Source organism: Numida meleagris, chromosome 3, assembly GCF_002078875.1.
Source record: "Numida meleagris isolate 19003 breed g44 Domestic line chromosome 3, NumMel1.0, whole genome shotgun sequence".
In the NCBI taxonomy this organism is placed as follows: Eukaryota; Metazoa; Chordata; class Aves; order Galliformes; family Numididae; genus Numida; species Numida meleagris.
Genome location: NC_034411.1, coordinates 19445621 through 19462314, shown reverse-complemented (window position 1 = coordinate 19462314; position 16694 = coordinate 19445621).

The following is a 16694-nucleotide window of genomic DNA, read 5'->3' as shown; positions in this document are numbered from 1 at the left end:
CTGCAGTAGTGAAATGTGTAAAATCTGGCTCTTTAGGGTACCTCTATTTCTCTCTCCTATCATGTACTTCCTTTTTTTCTGGTTTGTCTTTGATAATGATTGCTTCAAATATCAGCAGATTTTGATAGGACGTGCTCACCTCTCACTGATGTTTGCTTTCACTCTTCATACATATGATTGATATAAGCAAACTTGTAAAGATGTTCAGATGCACACCGTTTTCAAAGCCACTCTAGCTGAAGGTGTTCAAAGCTTGAAAAAATGCACTCTTTCATCATAGCTTCTTTTAAGAACAGAAATATTTGTCAAAGAAAAGAAGGATAGTTTCTTACAAAACCAATTTTCATAGCAAGGGTAAAAAATTTGCTCCAACAATTTAAGAACTTAGAAAAATTGAAACTTCAGGGAGCGGTGAATGTTTACTCTTTTGATGTTGTTATTCTTCTGTTTTTCCCAGTCCAGAAGCTAGCCAGAATTACTAATGATTTATTATTTATTTTTTTTAACAATGAATATATTTTAATGCCTGTTTGGAAGAAAGTAATAAAATCTGTGCCAGCGATTCCTGACAATTCTTTCTGAGGAATCACAAATTCTATTGTGAACATGAAAAGTTCATTTAAACAGCCAAAATTTGAAAGACTCAGATATTTTCATCAATAATTATATATGGAGATAGATTAAGCTGGCTAATTTTCATTCAAATCCAAATTATTCATAAATTCCAGATTCCTCATATCTTAGAGGAAAGGTAACATTTTCACAATACCACAATTCTCTCATCAGAAAGCCTGAAGTGATAGGTGACAGAAGATTCACCCTGAACAAGTCACTACTAACCTTCGGTTGAACTTCATAACTATTAGGTTGCCCCAGTTTTTGTACTGATAAAAGCAATCTGACCATGCTGTTTCTCAAAATATATTGATAAACTGGCTCTTCACAGCATGACCACATTTAGCTGATACATCTGCTACTCAGATTGTCACGTAGAGTTAGCAAAACATTTCAAATATTAAATGCTTTAGTGCTGTCTAGAAGTTTGAAGCAAGGACTTAGGGGATGGATCTTGGCATTTTTCTTTGCAAAAATCTAAGTGAATAAGCTTGGAAACAACTGAGTCATCTTCTCGGAAAATGCGTTGTAAGAATTGCTGCTAAAACATAAAGATAGGTCTGAAAAGCTGTGTTTTTAGTGCAGCATCCAATAGATTTTCATAGAGAAAAAAATATTCTTCCACCAAGAAAGAAAATGTTAGGACTGGTGCAACAATTCACTAGTTATTTGCTTCATATATGTATCTCTTCCATTCTTCTCAAATTCTTTCTGTTCAGTTTTGTTCTTTAAAATACATAGAAACATTGCGTAAGTTGGACAGCCCAGTGTTTCAACATTTGTTAGAAACTTACCTACCAGAACACAGTTTTGCATAGTATGCAGTGCAACAGTTTGAATCAGAGGTGACCAACACAAGAGTCCCAAGCAACTTAAAGCAGAAGGTATGTTTTCCTTTTTACTAATACTGTGATATGGCTCAAAGCTGAAAGGCAAAACAGGTTATTCCTACAGTTCTTTGAGAGAGCTGACTTTAAAAAATACACCTCAACAACAATGTAATAAAACTTTAAAAATTATTTCTATGTCATTAATTGGAATTAAAAGCTGAAAATAATTTATTCTCCCTTGTAATCCTAATGATGCCCCTTCAGATAATGAAACTTGTTTGTATCTGTTGCCCAGTGATGGATTATATGACAGATATAATCCGGATTTTCATGAGTCAAAGAAAATTATTGCTAATTTTTTCCAAAATACAAAAATGAGACTGATGATGCAAAATAATCCAATTGTCCATTTAGGGACCTACCATGAAACATAACAGAAAAGAGGAAGGTGTGAAACTTAACAAATTTTTGTGCAGATATTGGTCTGTTCCATAGAAAAATAGAGCAGGATCCTCAAGTAAATAGTCAGTCTGCACTTTGTCACAATTTATATCTTTTCTCAAAAAAAAAAAAAAAAAAAAAAAAAAAAAAAAGAACAGGCAGGAAAAGTAGTGATGCATGCCTGATATTGATGGAAAGCAAGTACATACCTCATCCATTGAAAACATTGATCAAGGCCACTCGCTCTTTTTTAATGATGGCCCCATAAATCTGCCAGCATCAATGAAAGTCACTGTTATCTACTCGAAGTTCTAAATAGCTAAGCTGAGGAAGCTAAGTCATAGATAATGGCTCTTTACATCCAGAGACAAAATTGTCGCACATTTCTCTCTTGAAACTATCCCTTTGTTTTATTTTGTTTTGTTCATTGCTGTTGTTTTTTTGCTTTTGTTTTTGTTTAAATAAAACATGACCAAATGTAGGACACAACGTAAGTGTACAAGAAATTCCACATGCCCTCAGTGATTTTTAATGAAATAGTTTTAACATTCAAAGATTTTTTGCACATTTTTTTTCTCCATAGATCTCAGTCAAAACGGATGAGAACCAAAAAGGGTACAACATTTTTCCATACGCAATCTATTGACTATGGCAATCAATTTTGAATAAAAAATGCCTGGAAAAATGGTATTCGTGTTAAATGTCAGTTAGTTTGTGGTTTAAGGTCAAATCAGAATTGGGATTTCAATTCAATAGCAATGAAACTTTACAAGTTGCTTCTTATCAAAATGGTATGAAAAAAATGGTTCATTTAGACTGGATCTTCACCCAGAAATCTGTATCTGAGCCAAAATTTCATATGCACGGTAATTCCCAGGATATTTTTAACATTACCCAACCCAAATAAAAGCACAATGTGGGGGATGGGCCTGAAATGATGAAACAAATATCTGTTGCCAGTTAGGTGATTGGACTTGACTACCACCTTCCCATAACAACTTTACATCTTCAGTGAGTAATAGGGTGAGGCTAAAAGGAAGTTTGTGCTATGGCAGGAATAGAAGCCACATTGCATGGGCTTCAATCACAAGACTGCTCCAAATAAGCTGCTTTGTATGATGGGAGAAGACTGGGAAATCCAGTCATCTGGTTGTATGATCATTTTAAAAAGTAACCATATAATCATAGCTGAGGAAGCATTGCAATGGTCGAAGTTACTACTTGCAAAATGTCCTTTACTTTGTTTAGTAAATCAAGACATTCGATTTGTCTAATATTGTCAGACAGGTGCCAGACACTGTATGTGGTGTGCTAAGGGCATATGAATGCATATCCAAGCAGAGAGGGTGGAGCTCGTACGAGCTCAGGGACTGTTTCAATAGGTAGGCCTGTTCTGCACTAACGAACTCTCTATCTGCGTCACAGTCCCTTTATTTCACCTTTGTCAGAGACATCTCAGCAACGTTCAGGGCACGCTGAAGAATCCTTTTGGAGAAACATGGTGTAAAATGGATTGCTATTTCAACATTTTAAATAACTCAGTCCTGAACTATATCCTCAGTGGAAGACTTTGCCTCACACAGTGGGAAAAAATAAACACTCCTGCTCTGAAGAGATGCTGAGAAAAGATTTTGAAAAGGATTTTTTCTTTGCCTTGAGATATCAAAGAGATTCTCTAGACAGATCTGACTGTATTTCAGCTATCTTGGCAATGAAATCCCTCCTTAGCCTTGCCCCAACACACACTCCTGTGTAATATGTACATGAATCTCGGAAACAGATGGAGTACACTTTACCCAGAATCTAATCCTAGTGAGGTAGAGAGGCCAGATGGTCTCACTTTCCAAATGAAAACTTTCAGAGAGTCTTTAAACTAAGGAAAGATTTTATTAACATTGATGGCTGGATATAGTGTAATACACAGAGAAGATTAATTAGGAACCCTAATTAAATGTAACAGTGTAAAAGAACCAGAGCACTATTTGGCATCAGACAGCTTTTTAAGATTCTTGTTGAAACCTGGATTCTGCAGCATAGCTGAGCTACAAAGTGAACAATGGAAAAGCAGAAACAAGGAGGTTTACTAAAAGGTGCCAAGCTTAATTCGATATGCAATCATTGAGTGTATTTTTTATAGAAAGCGGGTTGAAAGGAACCTTTAGAGGTCGTCTAGTTCATCCCCCTGCCCCAAGGCAAGATCAACTATACCTAAATCATTCCTGACAGATGTTTGTCTAACTTGTTCTTACAAAACTCCAATCATGGAGATTCCAAAACATCCCTAGGCAATCCATTCCAGTGTTCAACTATCCTTGATCTTTGAAAGTTTTTCCTAACATTTAAGTCTGAATCACCATTGCAAAAATTTAAGCTTGCAGGTTTTTTTTTGTTGTTCTATTGATAAAGGGCATGGAGAAAAGTTGATTCTTTTTTTACCAGGTGTCTTTTACAAATACAGAGAATGTTCATATGATTCCCTTCTTTCTTCTTTTTGTTCAACCAAGCAATCAAAATTTTGTCATTTTCTTCCCATTTTGATTTCCAGTCATTTGTTTTGCCTCTTCATCTCTTTCAAAAAAGGCATCTGCAACTGAACGTTGTAGCCATACTTTCAGCTGTGCTGAGAACAAGCAGACTATATCACAGGCATTATGGGCAGCATTCTTGTTATGTAACTTGTGAGAGGCTTGCTTATTTTCTAAGGTTTAGGTTTGTTGTTTTACACTAAATTCTTGCCTAGCAATATTCAGGTTGATATTAATAAAAGTTGACTGAAAAATTTGAATTAAAAAAAACTGCAAAACCAGAAAATGCTTATTTACATGAAAACATCATATCTATCACACAAATGAGGTAAGAGTAAATTTTCTTCAGCCTGATGAAGGAATATGCATCTGAAAGTAATGTCTCAGTTGTCAGACATACAGAGTGGAGACAGTGAGGATACAAACATCACACATCTCTTCTCGCTTTACATTTTATTCTCATGTCTTTGGTTTCCAGCAGGATATCTTGAGGACCATGCACAGTAAACAAAAAGCGTTTCCATGCTTTCATAACATCCTAACTTGTAGGCTATTACTTAGTTGGTAATAATTCTGCTCTCCCGATGACGTTGTACAGTCTTACTCAGACTAATTCAAGTCTACAAGAGATGAACTGCACACTTAGGTAAAGCAACTGCAGCTGGTCCCCTGCCCATGGCACAGAGAGTGACTTCCAGGAGCCTCCTGCTGACCCCACTTGCACAGTGTGCTCCTGCTCCATCTCCCACTCAGGATGCTGCAGTGAGGTTGTGTAGACAAGCACAGGGAGAGCTATCTGGACTCTGGCTGCCGTGAAGGTTTGCTGAGACAAGCACGTTTGTAGCTCACAGAAAAGGGAACAGATGTGCAGATTCAAGGAGTTTTATCTCCCCCAAATGCTGCAATCACAGCTAAAGAAGTAAAACTAGATACTGGTGTGGGAGCAGCAGTGATGGCAAGCAGTAATGCTGAAAGGATGCAGAGAGGGAGGAGAGGACAACTTCTCACAGAGACAAGGATAAGTGAGAAGGGAATTAATTACAGACTGCCCTGAAATAGTGACAGCACCCAAACTGCCTCTCTTAACAACTTTCCTCTTCTGTAGTTTCCCAACATCAGCTGCATACCACCCTTTCCCACCACCAGTGTGCAGCACATATGGCTGCCTTGCAAGAATCACACAAATCATCCAGTAAGTTCATTTTTATTAGTAGCTTCTGCTTAATTAAGGGATGCATCATGCTTCATCAATCAGCTTCTGTGCATTTGAGTCAGTCTCAGCCACTCTGCTGATTTAAACTCCACACTGATACATTTCTTATGCTGTAAGCAAGAAGAGGCTTTAGGAAGCCAGGGGCAGAACTTGTGTACCTCATGCATTAAAGAGAAGTTTTCTACCACTGCTATGGCAATAGTAGATCCACAGTGACTTACTGCTGTAATACACTGAAAGACTGATGTCAAAAACTAATGCAAAGAAAGTATTAGTGCTGGACAGGGAAAAGCTTAGTTACAGACTGAAAGCTGTTGTTTATTTCTGAATGTAAACCTTTTCCAGCTTTCTGTGTTTTTCAATTTTGTTTTAAAGAAATCCGTTCATCTTCTGGAGACTATGCTGGTTTATGCTGGTGCATTTCAACCTTGTTTAAAGAATTGCTGCAGAGGTGTTTACCAGATAGGTGTGTCTAACACAGCTCAGTCCAGTGCCAAACTGGATGCAGTACAGCTTTACTTCCCAGGATGGACACACAAGTCCACACAAGAGTGCTGTATCTATAGCCCAAAGTTGGCTTGGTATCTCTTCATGATGCTGTGGAGTCAGATGTGTATGCCATTACAGATAATCACATTTCCTGCTCTTTCAGTTAATGTTAAAAAAAGACTATCTGTTATTAGAGTCATAGAATCTTAAGGTTGGAAAAACCACTAAGATCATCTAGTCCAACCGTCAGTTCATCACCACCATACCATTAAATTATGTCACTATTATTGCCAGTTCATTACTGGCTTCTGAATAACGTTCATAGCATCAACTCAGTTGATTAATTTTATTTGCTTAATAACATTAAAGATGCAATAGGTCAGATAGAAACTTTGCATTTTAGCTTCTCTGTTGCAACCTCTTTTGTAGCCACAAATAAACTTTTCCTGGATTCTTTCTGTGTAGGAAATATTAATTCTGATTAATTATACCAAACTCTATTGTAGTTTTGCTGCTTGAGAAATTCATCAAGAGGGGGGACCCTCCAAAACACAACTGATATACAGCCAAAATCAAATTTAACTTTAGTCCTGTGATGTGAAAAGCTACTGCATTAACCCATCAGGTTATCTCACCCTTAAACACATCTTTTCAATAAAACAATTACTTGAATGGAAGTAGCACCATAGCATACAAGCAGGCTACATCATCTAAAATATACAGGTCATCATTTTCCTCTGACGTTTTCATGGTAGCTTATCCTTTACATATTTTATTATTAATTTTTATGATAGCTATTAAAGGCCTTTCGATGCTCTATGAATTGCTTGCGTAAGAGTGAATGTACAGTATATATGGTTTTTAATGGTACAATTAAGGTAGATCCAGCAGCTTAACCATATTATTAGAAACATCTCTATAATTAACATACTATAAATGTTGCAAAAGCTACATATGCATTTTACTACTGCAATGTGTCTATCAGCATAAGTGTATTTTATTTTGATATTTTCAATGCATTCAGAAGAGGGTAGGAAAAAATATCAGTTTCCCAAAATGCCTCTCATCCATGTTCAGATACCTGAAAATTCATAAGATCACCCTAGCCTAATTAAAGACAGGTGTTAGGTTACCAGCATTACCAGTCCTGACCCAAAATACCCTGTCCTCTTCTCATTCTGTAATGTAATAATAAGAGTTAATGATACTGGAAAGTGATGCTAAATTGTGTTAGTGCCAGAGACTATTATTCAGTTGTGGTGAGAAGTCACACACAGACTTCATACATTTTATGAAGGATGCAACAGAGATGGAGAGCCACATGCAGTTCTGTAGACATCTGTGTCAGGATCTACTGGAAACTGACTATTCCAATCAAATTTATTTCCAAGGAAATAAATCTGTGAAGCAGATGACATGGAGCTGTGGACTGCTGCCTTCTGTTAGATAGAATCCAGACCTGTCAAACTGTTCATAAAGCCTAACAAAGGAACAGTGATGATCCAGTTTATTGCCTGTCATAAATTAGTGACAAACAGCGTAGGCTCTTCCAGTGTTTTGCTTTTATTTGTAGCTTTGCCCCTAGAACTACAAAACCTCCTTGGAAAATAGATCAAGCTATTTCTGAGCTTCGCTCTAAGCAGATTTCCTAATAGCCATGAATTTGAGCAAGTTCTTAGCTGACCAATATTTCTGTATTAAAAGTAAATGACAGTGAAACTTCCTATTTTATCTGGGGCTCTTTGGTGCCCAGTGAATGAGGGGAACAGAGCTGTGCTTATAAAACTGAATTAAAGAAAGAAAAAGGAAAGGACCAATATGCATGCAGCCTTTAGTCTTACACCATCTATCAGTTACAAAACTAGGACTGCTTAACTGTCCTTAGGAGCCTCTTGGCTCTACACAGACTTGCAATGAGCTTTTTCCCTATCACCAGTAACTAGAGGGGACCCTTCACACAAGTTCCCCACACACTGAGGAAAGTAAAGATTTAATTTCCCCTTTATCTCTGTTGCTTAGGTCTCCTAACATTCAAGGTAGAGAGAAAGTAGAGAAATTAGTGGAAACTGGGGAAGAGTGCCCAAAACGATTCATACAATTTCCTTCTATTTGCTTGGTTCCCTTATCATAGCGGGCCTGTGAAAACAACCACAGGCATTTGATGGCAATCCTGCTCTAGTGGAGTCAGGTTGTTGAGAAGTACAATGGTGTGAAAACACTTTCACAAAGAGTATTTGAACCTTGCAGAAATTTCTTGTGAGTCACAGTTGTTGGGAGTGGATCACTAAAAGGGAGGTGCTGCGGTGAAAGCGTGGAAGAGGCTTTCTGTGAAGGATTTTCTCCTGTCAGACCTCCCCTATACATTTCCCCTTGAATCATGTCACTTCACTGATTTGCTTCTAGTACTCCCAAACACATGCTCAGAACAAAATGGTGGGTCTCAGGAAGGTTCTCCAGAAATTTTGAGGGATTTCTGATTTTGATCAAGATCTGGGCCTGAAATGTGTCTTACCAATAAATTGGTAAATAAATTTAGCAGAGGAATTGATCACAAGTCTGTGACAGTAATGCCTATTAAGGTCTTTGTTTTCAGGCTCCTTTTAATAATAGGATGCAATTAGGCCTTTCTGCTGAAACGTGACTAAACTAATTCAGAGAAAAGACCAAGCCTCTTCCGTGAAAAATATATTCCCAAGTGACTGACTGATGTATTTTTCCAGGGAATACTGGTCGACATATAGAGACAGAGAAAAAGTTACCATAATCTATGACCTAGTAGTTTTTTCTAAGTAATTCTGGCTGTGTCGATAAATTTGTTCACAGGTCTAATTGTGTTAATGAATTGAACATAATTAAACTTACATAATGTCACAAGCTTCCCCTGGCAACTCTAGTAGGTTTCTTAAGTAACAGTTTGGGGTAGCAGGAGAGGTGACTTCATCAGCAACTGTCAGTTGCTGGCCTATATCTCCCTATGTACTTACCTTAAAATAGTGTTTCATCAAATTTTCACCACCCATCTAGCTGGGATGATATATAAAATTGTTTTGGGGAGTCATCCTCTGTTTGTCAACCCTACTTACTATGGATTTAAAGAAATGTAATCAATTTTCAAGCTATTTTATTTTGATCTGTTTTGAATATCCCCTTTGTCAAAACTTTGATAATGAAAATGTTATGTAATACTATCTAATGGTATTGATAGCAAGATATCATGACTCCTTTTGTGAATTACAGTCAGTAAAAATTTACCCTTAAACTTGTATTTATTCTGTTTATTTTAGCACTGTTGTCTTAACAATGTGTACAGCACTTTTCATTTTTAATTTAAAATGTAATTAAGAAATGGTGGCTATTCATTCTTTACTGGTAACACTCATTTGATGAAGGACCTGCATAGAATGTACAGTCACAGCTGAAAAAATTGATAGTATAGATGTGTTACTATTTAATCAATAAGCTCTTTCTATTAAAATACTGATTCTGTTTCAGTGTTTTCATGAGAGCACAAAGCCTTGTAGGAATTACTGATGGTGCAGAACTTTATCAGGTGAACACAGCATGATGCCTGCACTGTTTTCACAATGTAACTTTTAAAGAAACTCCAGCAAACTAAACCCTTTTGATGCAGTGGGAGATAAAAATATGGAACAAATAAGATGATCTAGGAGAAATATTGCCTCTAGCACGAATGACTGAATCTCATTAATATCCATGCAGTCATCTGCAGACTGCAGAAAATACATCTCTATGTGTTAGCTAGCACAGACACCTCTGTGCAGTACTGTATGTAGAGCCTGCAGAGATGCACAAAGTATTTTCTAATTAAACTAACCTGTGTCAGGCTCTTAAGATGCTGTTCTTTCTTGTACCTTCATATCTAAACTAAGTCTGGGTCTAATTTTTAGCATCTCTCTTAATGAACCTTTTGTGATGATCCTCTCAACAGAAAGAACTGCTGCTTTGAATATTTTCATAAGTACACTGTGCTCTATAGACTGAGCAGTTGCAAACTCTCACTGCTACTTAACATTTTTTCCAGCACTGGGAGAAGACTGGGTAAAATCTTAAGCGAGTAGATAAGAGCAATGCAATCAAACTTGTAGAATACACACGTAGCACGTATGTGTCAGAGACGTTTGTGTGATAAATTACACAGACCATGTGGTAAATTGCAGTTTGTGCTTTTGACTGCCTCGTCTACCCTCTGCTTACTAATCCATTTCCTCTGGGACCACTTCTATCGTTTAAAAGATCTGATCAACATCAAATAGCTCCCTTGAAAAAACACAAAACAACTTGCCTCTATATATTCTCACCAACAAGGAGGGGCTTGAGAGGAATGTGAAGCTCAAGGGCAGACTTGGATACAGTCACCATGAAATGATGGAGTTCAAGATCCTTAGGACAGTAAGGAGGTTGCACAGCCAGCTCAGTGCATTGGACTTCAGGAGAGCAGACAGAGGCCAGCTCAGGGATCTGCTTGGTAAAGTAACATGGGATAATGTCCTAGCAGGAAGAGGGGCCCAAGAGAGCTGATTAATATACAAGGATCACCTCCTCCAAGCTCAGGAGTGATGTGTCCCAACATCAAGGAAGTCAGGTAAAAACATCAGGAGTCCTGCATGGATGAACAAGAAGCTCCTGTACAATCTCATATACAAAAAGGAGGCCTACAAAGGGTGGAAGCAAGGACAAGGAACCTAAGTGGAACATAGAGAAATTATCTGTGCAGCCAAGGGTCATGTTAGGAGAGCTAAAGCGCTGACAGAATTAAATTTGGGCAAGGATGTCAAGGGTAATGGCTTTAAACTAAAAGTGGGTAGATTTAGAATTCTTCATGATGAGGTTGATGACGCACTGGGACAGGCTGACCACAGAAACTGGGGATGCCCCATCCCTGGATGTGTTCAAGGTCAGTTGAACGAGGCTTTGAGCAACCTGATCTAGTGGGAGTTACCCCTGCTGGCACTAGATGACATTTAAGGTTTCTTCCAACCAAAACCATTCTATGATAGTCTGATAAAGCAGCCTTATCTAACCATAGTAAATGCTGGATATGTCACTGATCTTCAGCTAACCCATTTTGTGACATTTTAAAGAGCTATAAATGGAAAGAATACTTGAAACAATGTATGTAAACACCTTGCCACAGCTCTTAGTAGAAATCTTAGGTGCACCTGAGAGATGAAGTCAGTCTCCCAGTACATTCTGGGAACAGTACTTTGGTTGTACTGAAAAAAAAAAAAAAAAGACAAAAATGAAACTAATCACACTCCTATTCCCCAAATTTATCCAGAACAGTTCCACAAACTCTCTAAGTCTTAAGCCAGAAAGCTAATCTGACAGTACATGCAATATTGAGACTAATATGCTAATTCCATATGGTTAGATTAATACATTAATCATAGCTAACAATAATTGTGAATATTGTGTATGTACCTGAATTATCTAGATCTATCTTAGGAGAAGCAAAGAGTAAAAGACTTTATAGAAGTAACTTCTGTGGCTCATAATTAGTATTACATTTAAAATGTAAATCTTACACAGGTGCTCTGCCTTTAAAAAAGCAAAGCAATGTCCTCTTCTTCAACAAACATGGTATTAGCACCTCAGAAATGCACTGCTCTGGAGCCCAGACTTAATTAAATAACAAGGTTAGGACGAGACAATATATCAAGGTTACAAACTGGAGCTCTAACCTTCTGGAGGGGAAAGATTCTCAGCTTTCCAATGGAAACAGAATTTTGTGTCTATATTTGGAAGGTCCTGAGAGAACAAACTTTAGCATCAGCATAAATTAAGTACAGAGAAGGTAATTTAGGTACAGTCGGCCTCTTTTTCTTCCATGCCGTGATTCACAACTGGAGGTCCTGAGTGTGCAGTGACAGTGCTGCTGCAGCTAATAACAACCAAAAATGAGAACAGTCTGATTTCCAGGTGCTTTGGATCAAACCATAAATTACTGTAGTTGGCGGCTGTTCTTCAGGAAAGGAACCAAAGGGATTTCCACTCAGGGTCCTTTCTGCTGCCTTCCTTCTGTTTGTTCCTCAATTTAAACTGGTTCAGTGGTACTGTCAAACTGTGACTCCAGAGTTCACCCTGATACCCAGGACACCTGTGGATGAGCAGTAGCTACCCAAAATGTTCACCTCCTTAAGAAAAAACTGAACATAAGCCTAAGAGGAAGAGAAAAATCCTTTTATGAAATATGCAATTGCTGTCAGAAAACAGAGCACAGAGACAAGAGAACAACTCCTTTGGCTTCTGATGAAGCCTCTCTACCCTGCTAATAATCTCTTAGACTGTTTTATGCTGGGCTGCTTTTGCAGGTGTGGGTCACAGATCAGACTATGCCAGAATCATATTGCTTTTTGGAGTAGAGAAGTCTGTACATACAAGAACTTGCTGTCCAAAGCAGGCAGAGACTTTTGATACATAGAAAGAGGCTCTGAGGATTAGGCCATAAGTGTTTAACTGAGGGGAGACTGTCTGGAGTAGTAACTCTGTCTGGTGAGACCTCGGGAAATGTTACAAATTAGACAAGTGATCAATAGATTCAGATTTCCAAGTGAACCGCATGGAATAGAAACATCAAACTCATTGAACTGTATTTCTGGAAAGTTTCCCTCTGTTCCAAATGACAACAGTGCTTCTTATAGTTTTGTAAAAGATCTTAATTTCGTTCAACTGTTTCTCTGTAAAGAAGATGAACTATCATTATTAACTTTTCATGGAAACTATTATGCATGGAGTAATTCACTATGAAAGAACTATAATATTTCCAGAGTCAATACTTAATAGCACTTCATTGAAACAATAGTTGAAAAGTCTGAAAATACAGAGTGAATTCTTGGCTAAACAACAAATAGGGGAGGATGAACTAAAAGTTTGCTATGATATGTAGCTTGGATGAGCCAGAAGGAATGAAGGATTATAGTAATGTACAGTGAAGTGGAATGAAAATAAGAAATGGAAAATTTAGACTGAGCACATCAGTAAAAAGTTATTGGCAAAACTTTTTAGACGGCCTAACAGCCTCCCAAAAAATATGATGGAACTTCTGAAATTCTCTGAAATAGCTAAAATGAATCCAGATAAAATATAGTAAAATATTTTGGCAAAAGCAGTGCTAGAGTGGGTGAAGAGGAAAGAGTCTCAACCTACAATCACCTCTTCGTTCCGCTGGCCTTTGACACACAAAGGAAATGCTATAACGTTAGCAGGAAGATCAGAAAGAGCTGATGAAGGAAAAAGAAAATCACATTTGCCAAGATTTTGTGCTTTTCTCAATAAACAAACAAACAAAATTTCCTATTTCTCAGATCGTTTTGTGAATATTAGAAATGTGGTCCCTGCCTGGCCTGTGAGCATAGGAATTCCACAAATAACTGTTTTCAGTTTGTCATTAGTGAATTTCCAGGATGAAATTGGGCCTCTGTCTGGCAACTCAAATTTTATGTCATCAGCTCAATTTTTTCCTTTGCTGGAAGGTTTCACAAATTCTATAAATGCACCCAGGATGAGCTAACTGCTTAACATCATGTTTTGTAGTGGAAAGGATCTTTACAATGCGTATATATAGAAATACTACTTTATAATCAAACATTCTCCTCCCAGTAGCAACATTTGCTCATTCTAGTTTATTCATTCCATTCCTGTCACTGAAATCCACATTCTAATTAATAGGATACTTGTGGACATTTCAGCTAACCATATGTAGCACCATAACTTTCAAAGAGTAGAGGACCTGGGCTCAGGTACAACATCTCTGCTAAGAATGAACCCAATCATATGTTGAGGTTGCTGTTAACGGGGAATTGATTGGAAAAACTCGGAACTGCCAAAATCTACCTCTCTCAACCCAACAACAAGAATCCAACTATTTTCATTGCATAAGCATATGAATTTAACATGTTTTGCTGGCTAACATAAAAAGCTAAGTGAAACTGTAATTCTGTCAAGATTTTGTTGTTTGAAAACAACATAATTGAGCAACAGTAATCCTGTCAGCTAAACTTGGGGAGCTCCATGTTTTATGGGGCTTGTTTGACTTCTGCTTCTGATGATGAAGATGGATAGACAAATGTGAGTTTGAACTACTCGTATGAAGTTAAAAACCATATGGACATCTGATGACTAAACATTTTCACATTTGTTAACAGGATTTTGATATCATAATTTTTTCAGCATCCCCTTTTTAGTTATTGAATTGCTATACCACTGATATAAATGTACTTAACCGTCTAAAACAGACATAGAACCAGTATGAAGTTAACTATAGCTCTTGTCTGTAGCCCTTAATATACCCTATTGCAATCTGTGGAGAGTTATGTAGTTAAATGTGCTACTAAAGGACTGCAAAAATATTGACGAGTCTTTTTCTTATAGAAAAAGAGAAGCAAACAGCAACAAATCAGTCAAGTGACCTACCTTATGAGATGAAAACTGGGAATTATTATAAAAGCAAATATTTCATAAAATGGTAAATATACATATTTTTGGAAAACAGCCTTGGTAATTTCAAATGGTAATACTTGATCTAATATTGACATTATTATTATACTGGAACTAATAATATCTCATCACTTTTAAGCAGTTGTGTGATTGGTGTTATGCATTCTGCTGTGTTTTGACAATAGAAACAACCCCAGCTTGTCTGCACCAAGAATTAGTTATCCTTTATCCTTCTATTCAGGAAGGATCTTTTCCTAGAAACTAGTGATTATCCTTCAAATTAAAAAATTATTATCTCTTATCTTTGTGGAACCTAACGCACATCAAAAGTGAACCTGACACCACTCTGCTCTTTTCTTCAATTATTTTAAGAATGAAGTCTACCCAGAGAAAAATTATAAAATATGGAATTTCCCCACTCCCAGGTTTACTTTGATTCTGTGCAAATTTGCCAGAATGAAAAGATTACATCTTTAAAGTAATCAGGTAAAAAAAATGTACATTGAGGTTTTTTAAATTAAAATATTTCTTTTGACGAAGGGATTAGTCTAAGTTTGCACACTCAGTGTAATTAGTGCATATGGTCCAGCTGTGAAGAAATAGCTGAGGACTTCTAACTTATTATTAATTAGACTCATTAAAATGCAAGTACGAGAACGATGCCTAGATAAACAATACCTTATGTCGTAAAGTCATTACTTGACAAGAGCTAGTCTTGCTAACAGAAGTCATTACTGATATTTTAAAGGAGGTTTTTTTTTCCTAAGACTCCATGGGTGCCAGTTAACTACTTTTGACTGACATCAAGGACAGACATGCAAAGCTGTAAGGAGCCAGCCGTACAGCACAGCAATTCTTTTCACATCATTTCAAAATATGTCTGGCTGAGGTCAAAGGTTGACAACCAAATGACAGGCCTTCTTCAATTGCTGTGGTGTCACAGCAGGAGTGTGTCAGGGAAATTTTCCTGGGCCCCTCTGTGAATTTTTACATGTTCACATTTCTTTCCTTGTCTTGTAAGTGGGACAGGATTGGCAGATTTGTGATTAACACCTCAGAAGGAGAAGTGTAGACACCATCCCAGGTTGGGAGCTCATGGTAACTGCAGCTAATAATCAAAAGGTTCTCCTTACACATTAGCACAGTACAAGAGACCAGCAGTTTATTTGTGTTCATTTATATTAGAAAAGGAATGGGAATTTAGCAAAGATTTTAGCAGTATGTGTTGGTAAGGCTTCCTGTGTTGCTGACTATCAGCACATTTCCCAGTTATACCAGTGTAGTGAAAATTGTCCTATAGGCAAAGAAGACAAAAAATCCTTTTAAAATGAATGAATAAATAAATAAATAAATAAACAAATAAACCAGAAACCAACTTCAGAAATATTTCCTTTTCTTCTTACTCCATGCATGGTCTCTTACAAATCACTCTACTGATACAACCTCCACTCTAAATGCATCAAAAGATGCTATTGACAGGTGCAGAAATGAGGGTCTATCTTTAACACGGGGTCAATTGATAAGTGCCTGACCCAGACTTTTGATTGACATGAAGAGCTGTCAGGCAAGGTACATCATTATAAGTGGTGAGTAAGCACTAAGGGGTCTGAGTCACTGGTATGTTTGGAAAAATAACTTGTGATAGAAAGAGGAGATGAGAACCAGATTGCAAGAATGTAAGGAATGTAATTTTACTGAGATTTAGACTGTTAAAGATTGTTGTAATAAACTTCCATTTTCTCTTTACCATAAATTTAAATAATTCTGTCTGGTGAGTAAGTGAAAAAAAAGACATCTTGAGTAGATCTGAGAGTAACTGTAGATGCCAAAGTACTTTTTAACTTGGTCTGTCTCAGAGAACCTGCACACATTGTACCTTCCATACTTCTTATTCTCATGAGATATTAAGTTTCGCCCCCAAAATAGGTACATTTGGACCCTCGGGACTGTTTTTTTTACTGCGTATACTAACCAAATATATTCATGGTTTAGTGTTTGAAAAGTTATTTCACTGCTGGAAACAATAGATGATATAGAACTGTAAGCAAGCATAGAAATGACTGGGAGATACAATGAATTAATCAACTAGGAAAAATGGGTATATCTACATTGTCAGATATGTAT